Source organism: Lolium rigidum, chromosome 5, assembly GCF_022539505.1.
Source record: "Lolium rigidum isolate FL_2022 chromosome 5, APGP_CSIRO_Lrig_0.1, whole genome shotgun sequence".
NCBI classification, from domain to species: domain Eukaryota; kingdom Viridiplantae; phylum Streptophyta; class Magnoliopsida; order Poales; family Poaceae; genus Lolium; species Lolium rigidum.
Window position 1 is genome coordinate 266642820 of NC_061512.1, and position 9459 is coordinate 266652278.

The 9459-nt window shown below is 49.1% G+C and overlaps 1 long non-coding RNA gene across 1 annotated transcript; it reads left to right on the plus strand.

Annotated features, from left to right (window-relative positions):
- The first annotated feature begins 225 nt into the window (after nt 1-225).
- On the plus strand, nt 226-3253 carry LOC124658059. The gene is made up of 4 exons (XR_006988993.1): nt 226-315; nt 1193-1268; nt 1362-1614; nt 3074-3253. It is a non-coding gene; the product is annotated as an uncharacterized LOC124658059 (long non-coding RNA).
- Nucleotides 3254-9459: the final 6206 nt, after the last annotated feature.

The window sequence follows — 9459 nt, forward strand, 5'->3', positions numbered from 1 at the left end:
CTGGTATTTTTGGGTTTGGAAGAGTAAAATACCGGCCCACGACCGAATCCCGAAAGTTACCGGACGGCCCGTTTACTTCTCTGGTTTTTTTGGGTAATATTCCGGCCCATCCCAGATCTTCCCGACCCGGTAACCTACACGCTCCGGTTTTCTGAGCCACGAGGTCGACCCCGTGTATTCTATCGTGGAAAGGGGAGACGAGCGACCGAGGCGGCGACCGGCGGCGGGGAAAGGCGACGGCAGCGGGGAAAGGCGACGGCGGCGGGGCAAATCAAGACGGCGCCGACGAGATCCTCCTCCGGCGACTGGTCCCCGGTGAGTCCTCGCGCCTCCTCCCTTTTTCCCCTCCTCCATAGGGTTTCTTGGTGCCGCCGCCTCCACGACGGACCTCCCGGACGGAGGTTGCCTGGACGACGTGCGCGGCGGGAGGGAAGGGATAAACCGCGGCCGGTGCCGCGCCTAGCTATCTACTCACCGTCTGATTTGTGCTAGTCTGTAGCTCGATGCTGTTTACTTCTCACCGTCCCGCCAGATCAAATCTCAGTGACCCAACCGATCCGGCCACACCCAAGAGCAGCCGGTGCACCACCTTGCCTGCTAGCTATTCACCGTCTGTCTGTGCTAGTCTGTAGCTCCTATCTGTAGTAGTATTCAGATAGGATAGGTTGGTTGGTTCGTTTGTTGCGGTTGAAAAATCAGTAGGCTAGAAAGCTAGTGTCTTAGCAATGAACGACAACTCTATTATATCCAATTCTGCATATGTAACAGTAATCTTGGTTAGCTAGGCATGCTGTCTCTGTTCAAGTGACCTGTGTTTTCCAGGAACTCTGAGAGCGACTGGTTTATATTTAAGCTATACTTGTTGGATACCATTTACTTTCTACCGTGGATAGCAATCTGCATACTGGTTTCCTGAATTTGAGTACCCAGTAAAGACTAAGGAGCATCTGTACATGATGGCGGTAGCATTGGATAAATTTTCAGTAGCATTTAACAGGATTTCATACTGCCTTCGTGTTCTTGTTGTTGGCCAATTGGTTTCCATTTTGAGTTTTAGTGCTATGCATATGTTGCAACTAGAACATTAAACCTGTTGTTTCTTTTCCCCAAAAAGAGCCTCAGCTTGTTGACCCAGCAGTTCATGTGACTGTTATGTGCAACTGATTAAGTAGCTTTTTTCTTTTTTTGATAGATACCTGCACCTTGGCCTATTGTTGGATTGGATCAGCCACCTCCATCTTGGGAACTTGTGAGAACTCCTGTTTTTGGTATGAATCATATTTACTGCTTGTACTTGATGTGAAACCATGCAATCTAGCTTTTGTATTCTTATTGTCTGCCTTTAATTGCTATTATTTTAGTGCTATAATGAATACACAAAGGCTAGAGCTTATTAGGAAGAGGAGAGAGGAAGACGACGAGGAGTTCATGTTCTTACTTTTACCAATATTGGTGACAAAAGAGAGAGTTAAGGCTTCACCCGTCAAGAGAGAGTTAAGGCTTCAAAAGTCTTCAAAAGTCTTGAAAACCGCGAGACCTTCCTCACTTGGGTCACTGAAGACGAGGAGTCAGCTATCATGTGGCTCCGGGGTGAGCTGCAAGAGTTGACTTGAGGTATGTGTATGTACCGTTTTACCTTCTTCTCTGCATATGCCCTGTTTTCTTCTTTTGATCCATAGTCAGTAGTTCCTTGTAACAATCCTGTAATAACATTATCTCGTTTAGTGGACATGGCATGGCCGCATGGGATTGGCTGGTGTAGTTGCAATTATGGTCCAAATTGTACTAGATCTGCAAATGAATAACTTCACCATGCCTCTCTGAAACTAAATCTGTTCACTTCGTTTACCTGCAATACTGCTTGCACTTTATGTTCCAGGCAAAGCATATCTTCAATGCAACTTCTAATATGCTAATGTTGTATCCTAAATATATAATGCGGTATCCTAAATATATAATGTTGTATCCTGAATATACCACTTCATGCATGGCCTGAATAGCTTTATCTCTTGCCAGTAATTATATGTGCTGATATCTTCACTGTCAGGTTGAATTGTTCAATCTGTTCCTTTTATTATTGCTAGTTGATATTAACAAGTGATGTTGCGTCCATTTGTTTAAGTACATGGCTTATATATTTAGACAGTGATGGTGCCAGCCTAGAGTCAGGTGATATATCTAGCCATATATGAATCTGAACTCAAGTGTTGTATGCATTGAACTTGGTCTTTAAGGATGGGCTTAGTTAAATTATAAGGATGCTCCCTAGTTGTAGTCACTGTACATTTGAACTATCCAGTACTAAATTAGAATGGAGGCAACCTGTCGATACATGTAGTGATGGTTTTGTAGTATGTGTTATCACATTGCCAAATGTCAATATCACCACCTTTTTTCTGACTGTATCATCCGTGTCATGGCAACACTATTGTCTTGTTGGTGGTTTACTTCTGCACAAGTGGTGGTTCAGGCTTCAGCTTCAGTATTTTGGTTTTACTAGTATCATGGGTTTGAGGTCTGATCCTTGGGCTACTGCATTTCCAAAAGAATTTTATCTACCCAATGCACTACAAGTTCCAGTGAAGCGTACAAGAATGATACTCCTAGAACTAACTAGCAATCGATGTAGTACAATACTAGTATAATTTGTTGGTTGTTATTGGAAGTTATTCTAGCTCTCAAGAATGATACTACTCTGTCTGTGTTTCCTGTGTTGATTTGCACACTCACTATAAGCTCTCTGTAGATTCAATGCATGCAAAAAATAGACGGTCTCTGCCTCCTGCTATGTCTGATCCAACTCGGGGAAAGGGTCAACCTGCTAGCTATAGCCGATCAACACCCTGTTGCTAGCTGTGGTTTATTTTATTTAGCTGCTTGCACTTTATTTGTAAGATAGTTGATACCACCAACCTTACTAGATGCTTAACTATGATGCCACCACCCTGTATTGTTCTAGTAGTTAGTGCTTGTGGCTGTCGATTCCTTTGCTCACTAGTTGCAGATACTATACATTTGAACTATCTGTAAGCGATGTATCAGTACTAAATTTTACCTCTGCATGTATTTTTAGCTCGAGGTCCTCTGGCGGCGGTGGCGTGGTTTCCGACGTTCGGCGGGCGAGCGCGCCATGACTTCTAATGTACTGTCAAACTGCATGACATTGATTTTATGGCGGAGGTTGCTCATCTGTTGGGTGGAGCATTTATTTATATGTGTGTGATTGTTCGAGAAGATTGCATAACATAATTGCATGACACCGAGTTTATGTTAAAGACAAAGTTTTTAATTTACTGATTGTACATTATCACGTCTTGGGATGCAAAGATTGAGTTTTTATCATCTGATCTCAATCCTCTTATATCCCCTCTCACCCCCAAAAAATAAAGTAACTAGAGGATGTGGGGGAGGGTGTGGGGAAATGAGGGGAAATGAGGGGAAAATTGGGGATTGGGTGAAAGGGGGGTTTTCACCCAATCCCCTCTCATCCCCAAACCCCTAGGGGATGAAAATACCATAGGAGTAAACAAGGCCTAAAGGGCACAAACCCAATTCCCCATCGTGTCCAAGAGGCAGAGCGCCGCACGCCGACTTCCTCATCCCCCGTCGGGCGCCCCCGCCCCTTCCCTGTCCCCCTTTGTTTCCCAAGGGTGTTGGTCAGATAGACCTCCGACGTCTTTCGTCCCCCACTTGCGCCGACAGTTGGTGGGGGGACGGGGATCTCGTCCCCTGGCGCGCCGCTCTCCATCCCGTCTCTTTCCCCATTCCTCAAATTTATCTGATCCGATATCATGCCTGTGTGCAATTCCTCAAATTCCATAGTGTTTTCCTCTTTCCATCAGCCCAAAGAATTCCTTCAGGAATCCAGATCACGTTGTTATTTTGAGTCAGCTCGCTGATAATCTAGGAAATCTGCGAGCATACAAACAGGCAAAAATCAGTATTAGTCAGCGAGGTGGGACTAAAATATCAATGCATCATCTCATTTTTTTATCATATTGGTATTGTCTTGCCATTAGGTGGCTGGGCTGGTCGCAGGCAGTAGAGCCCGCGAACCATCCAGGCCAATGGGCCAGTTTTGTTGCCACTCGCGGCTTCCATGAAGGAAACGGGTGTGCTGAACCTAGGGTCGGACGAATTGTTCGGGCCATGCAAAAAAAAAACAGGACGAAACGGTATGCAATGGCATGGTGTGTATTATGTACTGTGGTGGGAGGGCAAAACCGTCCAAAAATTTATTGGACGAAAATTTCGGCAGAAACCTTAGCTCCTTTATTATTAGTATATATAGATTTAGATTAGGTTACAAGATGCAAAGTTTGCTCCATTATTCAAATTCTATCTCTATCTCTATCTCTATCTCTACTACTTAAAAAGAAGGAACGTGTTCCCCTTCTCCCCCTACTTTCGTCGTCCTCTTTTATTGCATTTCCTCACGCGGTGTCGCGGCCGAATGGGCCAAGCCCAACAAATCCTCCCTCTTCTTGCCTCTCACAAACCACGGAACCAGCGCCGCCGCTTCCTAGGGTTAGGCTCTACCGCCGTCGCCGCCCATCTACCTTCGCCGCCGACCATCCCTACTCTGCCGCTGCCGCCGCCACCAACCGTCCGTAGCTGATCTGGGTCCCATCTCCGCCATGCCAGCCAGCCGATCCGCAGCAGTAGACTGGACCAAGTCGCCGCTACTATAGCCAAAGCACACTTTGCCCTCGTCCGCCTCCCTCACATCCCATCTCGCGCCCTCCACCCATGAGCTTGCTGCTCCGCCGGCGATGCTACCCCTCTAGCGCCCTTCACTTCCTCCTCTAGGCCGGCGGGTTGTCTACTCCCCTCCTCCAAGCAGGCTGCCCGTCCAGCTCATCGCCTCTCCGCCCAGGCGCCCAAGCCCCAGATCGAGGTCGACCTCGTCTCCGCCGTCCGTTCGCCACGCCTTAGAGCATGTCTAGTAGAACCCTTAAAACTGTAAAAGTTTTCTAGGATTTACAGGCCGAGATTTGCAAGTTTTGGACACATTTACAGGTTGAAAAACAGGGGCAAAGAATAGAACCCCTAAACCCAACCCGTGTAACGAATATTCCGTTTTAGGGGTTTGAGGGTTTAGGGGTTCTATTCTTTGCTTCAACCCCAACCTCTAAACCTGTCACATATTCATCACAATATGACACAAAAACACAATGAATCATCAAACATACTACAAAAGTAATAATCATGGATGCATGGTTTAGTAGTTTTTACATCACATAATCATCATCTTGCCCATCTCACATTGGCACCATCACCAAAAAATTACACGTCGGTGCCATATGCTAGGCCACTCCACCACCATCAAACCCCACCATCATGCGAGTTGTCGACACCGCCATCGCTCATGGTAGTGTCAACTACAAAGGTAGAGGAGGACCCTCGGAACATCCTCTTCCTCTCGGCGATGTCCTCCTTGTACTCCTTCCACCATTGCAATTGCTCTTCATCCATGTCTTTCTTGCACATCATCATGTGCTCCTTCTCTTCCACCATGAGTTCTTTCCATACCTTTGCTTCTTTCACCTTGAGCATCCTCTCCTCCAAGTCGGCCTTGCGGGCTGCCTCCTCACGCTTTGCTTCAATGTGTGCAAGCTTGACCACCTTCTTTTGCTCGGTGATGAGAAGCTTTGTCTCCAACGTCTTGGTTGCCAAAGCCTCTCTTGCCTTCATCATATGATCCATCTTCTCCCTTAGGCTAGCCGCCTCTCCTTCCATCTTCACCCTAAGCTTGGCCTTCTTGGTTCCCTCGGGCTTGTTCAAGTTCCTCTCCTCAACATCCGGATCATCCATGTCAAGCATTGCGGACTTCTTCGGTGCGGTTTCATCATCTCTCAACTTCCACTTGTCATATGTTTGAAGAATTGACCAAACATGCTTGAATGGGAATTCTTTGCCCTTGGAGCCGGCCATCTCCTTGTACCTCAAGCCGGCAATCTTCTCCTACAAACCAAGCAACACACACAACACACATGAGAGAAACCATACAACACACATGAGAGAAACCATACGATGTGAGGTTTGCAAACTTACATAGTCACTCTCCACGGTGCCACTCGGCGGCGCATCCATCACTTGGTCCATGGCGGCACTCCAACGCGCACATGCCGGCTTCATCAAGTCCCACCGGCCTTGAAGCGACCGGAATGAGCGAGAGGCGAACCCACTCCTCTTCGGCTTCATCTTAAGGTAGGCGTCCTCGATGCGCCGCCAATACCGTTTACCGGTTTGGTCGGTACCGGTGCCCGCATCCAACCCCACCGACGCCCAAGCTCGAACCAAGAGTATATCTTCCGCGTCGGTGTAGTTCGACGAGCGGACGGGGGCGAGCAACGGCGGTGAACGCCTCCTCTTGTATCTCCGTGATGTCTTCATCATCATCATCCTCCTCCTCCTCATCTCCTCCCTCCGCATCCTCTCCTCCCTCCAAATCATCATCCCTATAGGGATCAAGCGGTGGAGCGTTGATGTCCACCTCCACCTCATTGAGCATGTCCATGAAGGACACGGCGGCCGGGCGGGCGGCACGGCGGCCGGGGCGGGCGGCACAACGGCGGCCGGGCGGGCGGCACCTCCGGGGCGGCCGGGGCGGGCGGCACGGCGGCGGCCACCGGCAGCTCGCCGGGGCCCTCCTCTTGGCCACGGCCTTCCTCGGCGCCGGGGAGGAGGCCGCCTTGGCCTTGGCAGCACGAGGACCACCGGAGGACACCTTCGCCCGTGCCCGGGGAGGTGCGGGTGGTGCGGCCGGTGCGGGGGCGGGGGCGGGAGCGACGGCCGGTGCGGGGGCGACGGCCGGCACGAGGTGATGCCCCGCACGCCGCCGCTTCGCGCCGACGTGGGTCGCAGCGACCACGGCGGCGACGTGCGGGTGGGCGGCCGGGCGGGGGCGGGGGCGGGAGCGACGGGCGGCGGGCGGGCGGCGGGCCGGGGGCGGGCGGCGAGGCGGGCGGCGCGGCCACGGGCGGCACGGGCGGGGCGGGGAGGCGTCCATGGCGGCGGCGGCCGGCGCGCGGGGGCGGGGCGACGGGCGGCCGGTGCGCGGGGCCGCGGCGGAGGGCGAGGCCGGGACGGGAGGAGGCCGGGGCGGGAGGAGGGCGGGCGGAGGCGGGCCGCGGCGGAGGCGAGGCCGGGCGGGAGGAGGCCGGGGCGGGAGGAGGGCGGGCGGAGGCGGGCCGCGGCGGAGCGCGGCGCGGAGGCGGGGCGGAGGCGGGGCGGAGGAGGCGGGGCGCGGCGGAGGCGGGGCGCGGCGGAGGCGGGGCGGAGGAGGCCGGGCGCGGTGGAGGCGGGCCGCGGCGGGGCTGGAGGGCGGCGGCGGCGGCGGGATCGGGGGAGGGAGGAAGAGGGAGGAAGAGGGAGCTGAAAGTTCCCTCCCGCGCGTGTCCCAGACGTTTACAGATCGGGGACGGGTTGGATTGCCCAACCCTCGTTTCTACAGGCCAAGGAGGGATTCCCAGGTCCGACCTGGGAATTTTTTTACAGTTTTACAGTTTTAGGGGCTCTAGTCTTTGCGATTTTTTCGTCAAAAACTGTAAAAAAGCGGTTATTTTTACAGATTTAGGGGTTTAGGGGCTCTACTAGACATGCTCTTAGCTCTCAAGTATCCCCTAACCCTTTTATTCTCCTTCACATGTATGTGCTACTGGCGTGTGCTGATGTGTCATGTGTGTATGTGCGACGGTGTGGTGCTATCTGCAAACTGTTGTAGATGAATAAATCTATTAGGATTTGGGTTGCTGCTTGCTAGCCCGCTCGTGTATGTGCTGCTAGGTTGCTGCTGCTAAGGTTGTACTAACTACTGACGTGCTGGGCTAATGAACTGTAGATGATATCTGCTGCTAGGTTGCTGCTGCTACTAATTAATTAATGAAGTTAGCTTAGTTGATTGCTCCAGCTGGTATTTTGTTGCTGCTAAACCTAAGATTTGCTTGCAATTTGTAGGTATTGTCAAGAAATGGACATTGATTGAGCTGGTATTCTTGCAATTGTAGCAAAATTATAACATATTATATAGTTTGTTCTCTGTTTGTACGCTTCCCAGCTCCTGTTTTTACGATTTTACCCTACACGCCTAAGCTGTAGTTCCTCTAGGCTGAGCCTCACCGCTCGCTTAGCGCTTGACGCTTTTTTGAATCTTGTTCATGTATAAGGTATGTTCATTTATAAGGTATGGAATAGTTCTGACTTGGTGGAGTGATTAATTCTTGGAACTTGGAGAGATGATACCAGTGGAATCTACCTGCAAGGTGAGTGGCTTGATCCTTGATTAATCATCTTCTTAAATTTATATGGTTGTCAAGTATTTGTCCTATATTAATTGGTGATTTGTGTAGTTGGTAAAGTAGAATACTTTGTTGTCGATAAAACAACTTAACCAAATGTAGCTCAGTCAGGCTGGAGTAGACATGTTTTAAGAAAATATATTTCTTGTAAAAGAACCGTCACAATATATCTATTTTTATTGTAATTTCACATCCCAACTATGCCATTAATTATAAATGCTATCAGTAGTTATATCTTTGTACCTTACGGCAGTATGGATGTTCTACGTTTATTTTGAAGCAGGTGTCTACACTTACACCGTTTAGCTAATTACTGTTCTATTCCGTTTCAAGCAGAAACAAGTTGCTCTATTATTTCAGCAGCAGCTAGCTGTTTAATCCTTTCAATTGCGAAGGTGAGCACGTCATCCAGGTTGTATCCGGTTACAAGATACTCCTCGCGCGCACCGATCCAGCGTACAGAGTCACGGCGGAATTGAATCATAGCCGTCTTCCACCACGTAGGTCAGTACCGCGCAACACGGTGCCAAGGAGACCCCTACAATGTGGGGGCAAAACTGAAAAATCTGGCGTCCTATGTAGCAAGGATCGCACAGCGTCTCGCCGGCGGCTGGGCTTGCGCTCGCAAGAAAGACAAAGAGGACAGCTAGAATCATGCGTCGGGCCATCACAACTAGACTAGTCTGTGTGACGCTCGTGCGATAAATACTCTCTCACAATAATTATTTTTATACTAAAATTATATACTTCTTTTTTATTAAAAAATGTTTAACTAGTTTATGTTTTATCACTTTGTTAGCATAATTAACATAAATATATATATTGATTACATTTTTTCTTTATATAGTCACAGATCTATAATAAAGTATCTTGTCTCGTGATAAATGTAATATTTATTTTGTAACAATAGTTTAGTTAGTTCTTATTTTTGATACATTGCCCTTAAGGATGTTTACTTGAATCCTTGCATGTGCATAAAATAAAGAAGAAGAAAATGCAATGTCTAAACAGATTAGTTTGTGACAATTGCAAAAAAAAACTCCCTCATGTTGTGTGTGTGTGTGTGAATCCTTTCTCTATTTTATGTAGGTAGATATCTTTAAAGCTTCGTTGTAAAATATATTGTGATAGTGGTTCTCTAGTGTTAGATGAGGTATAA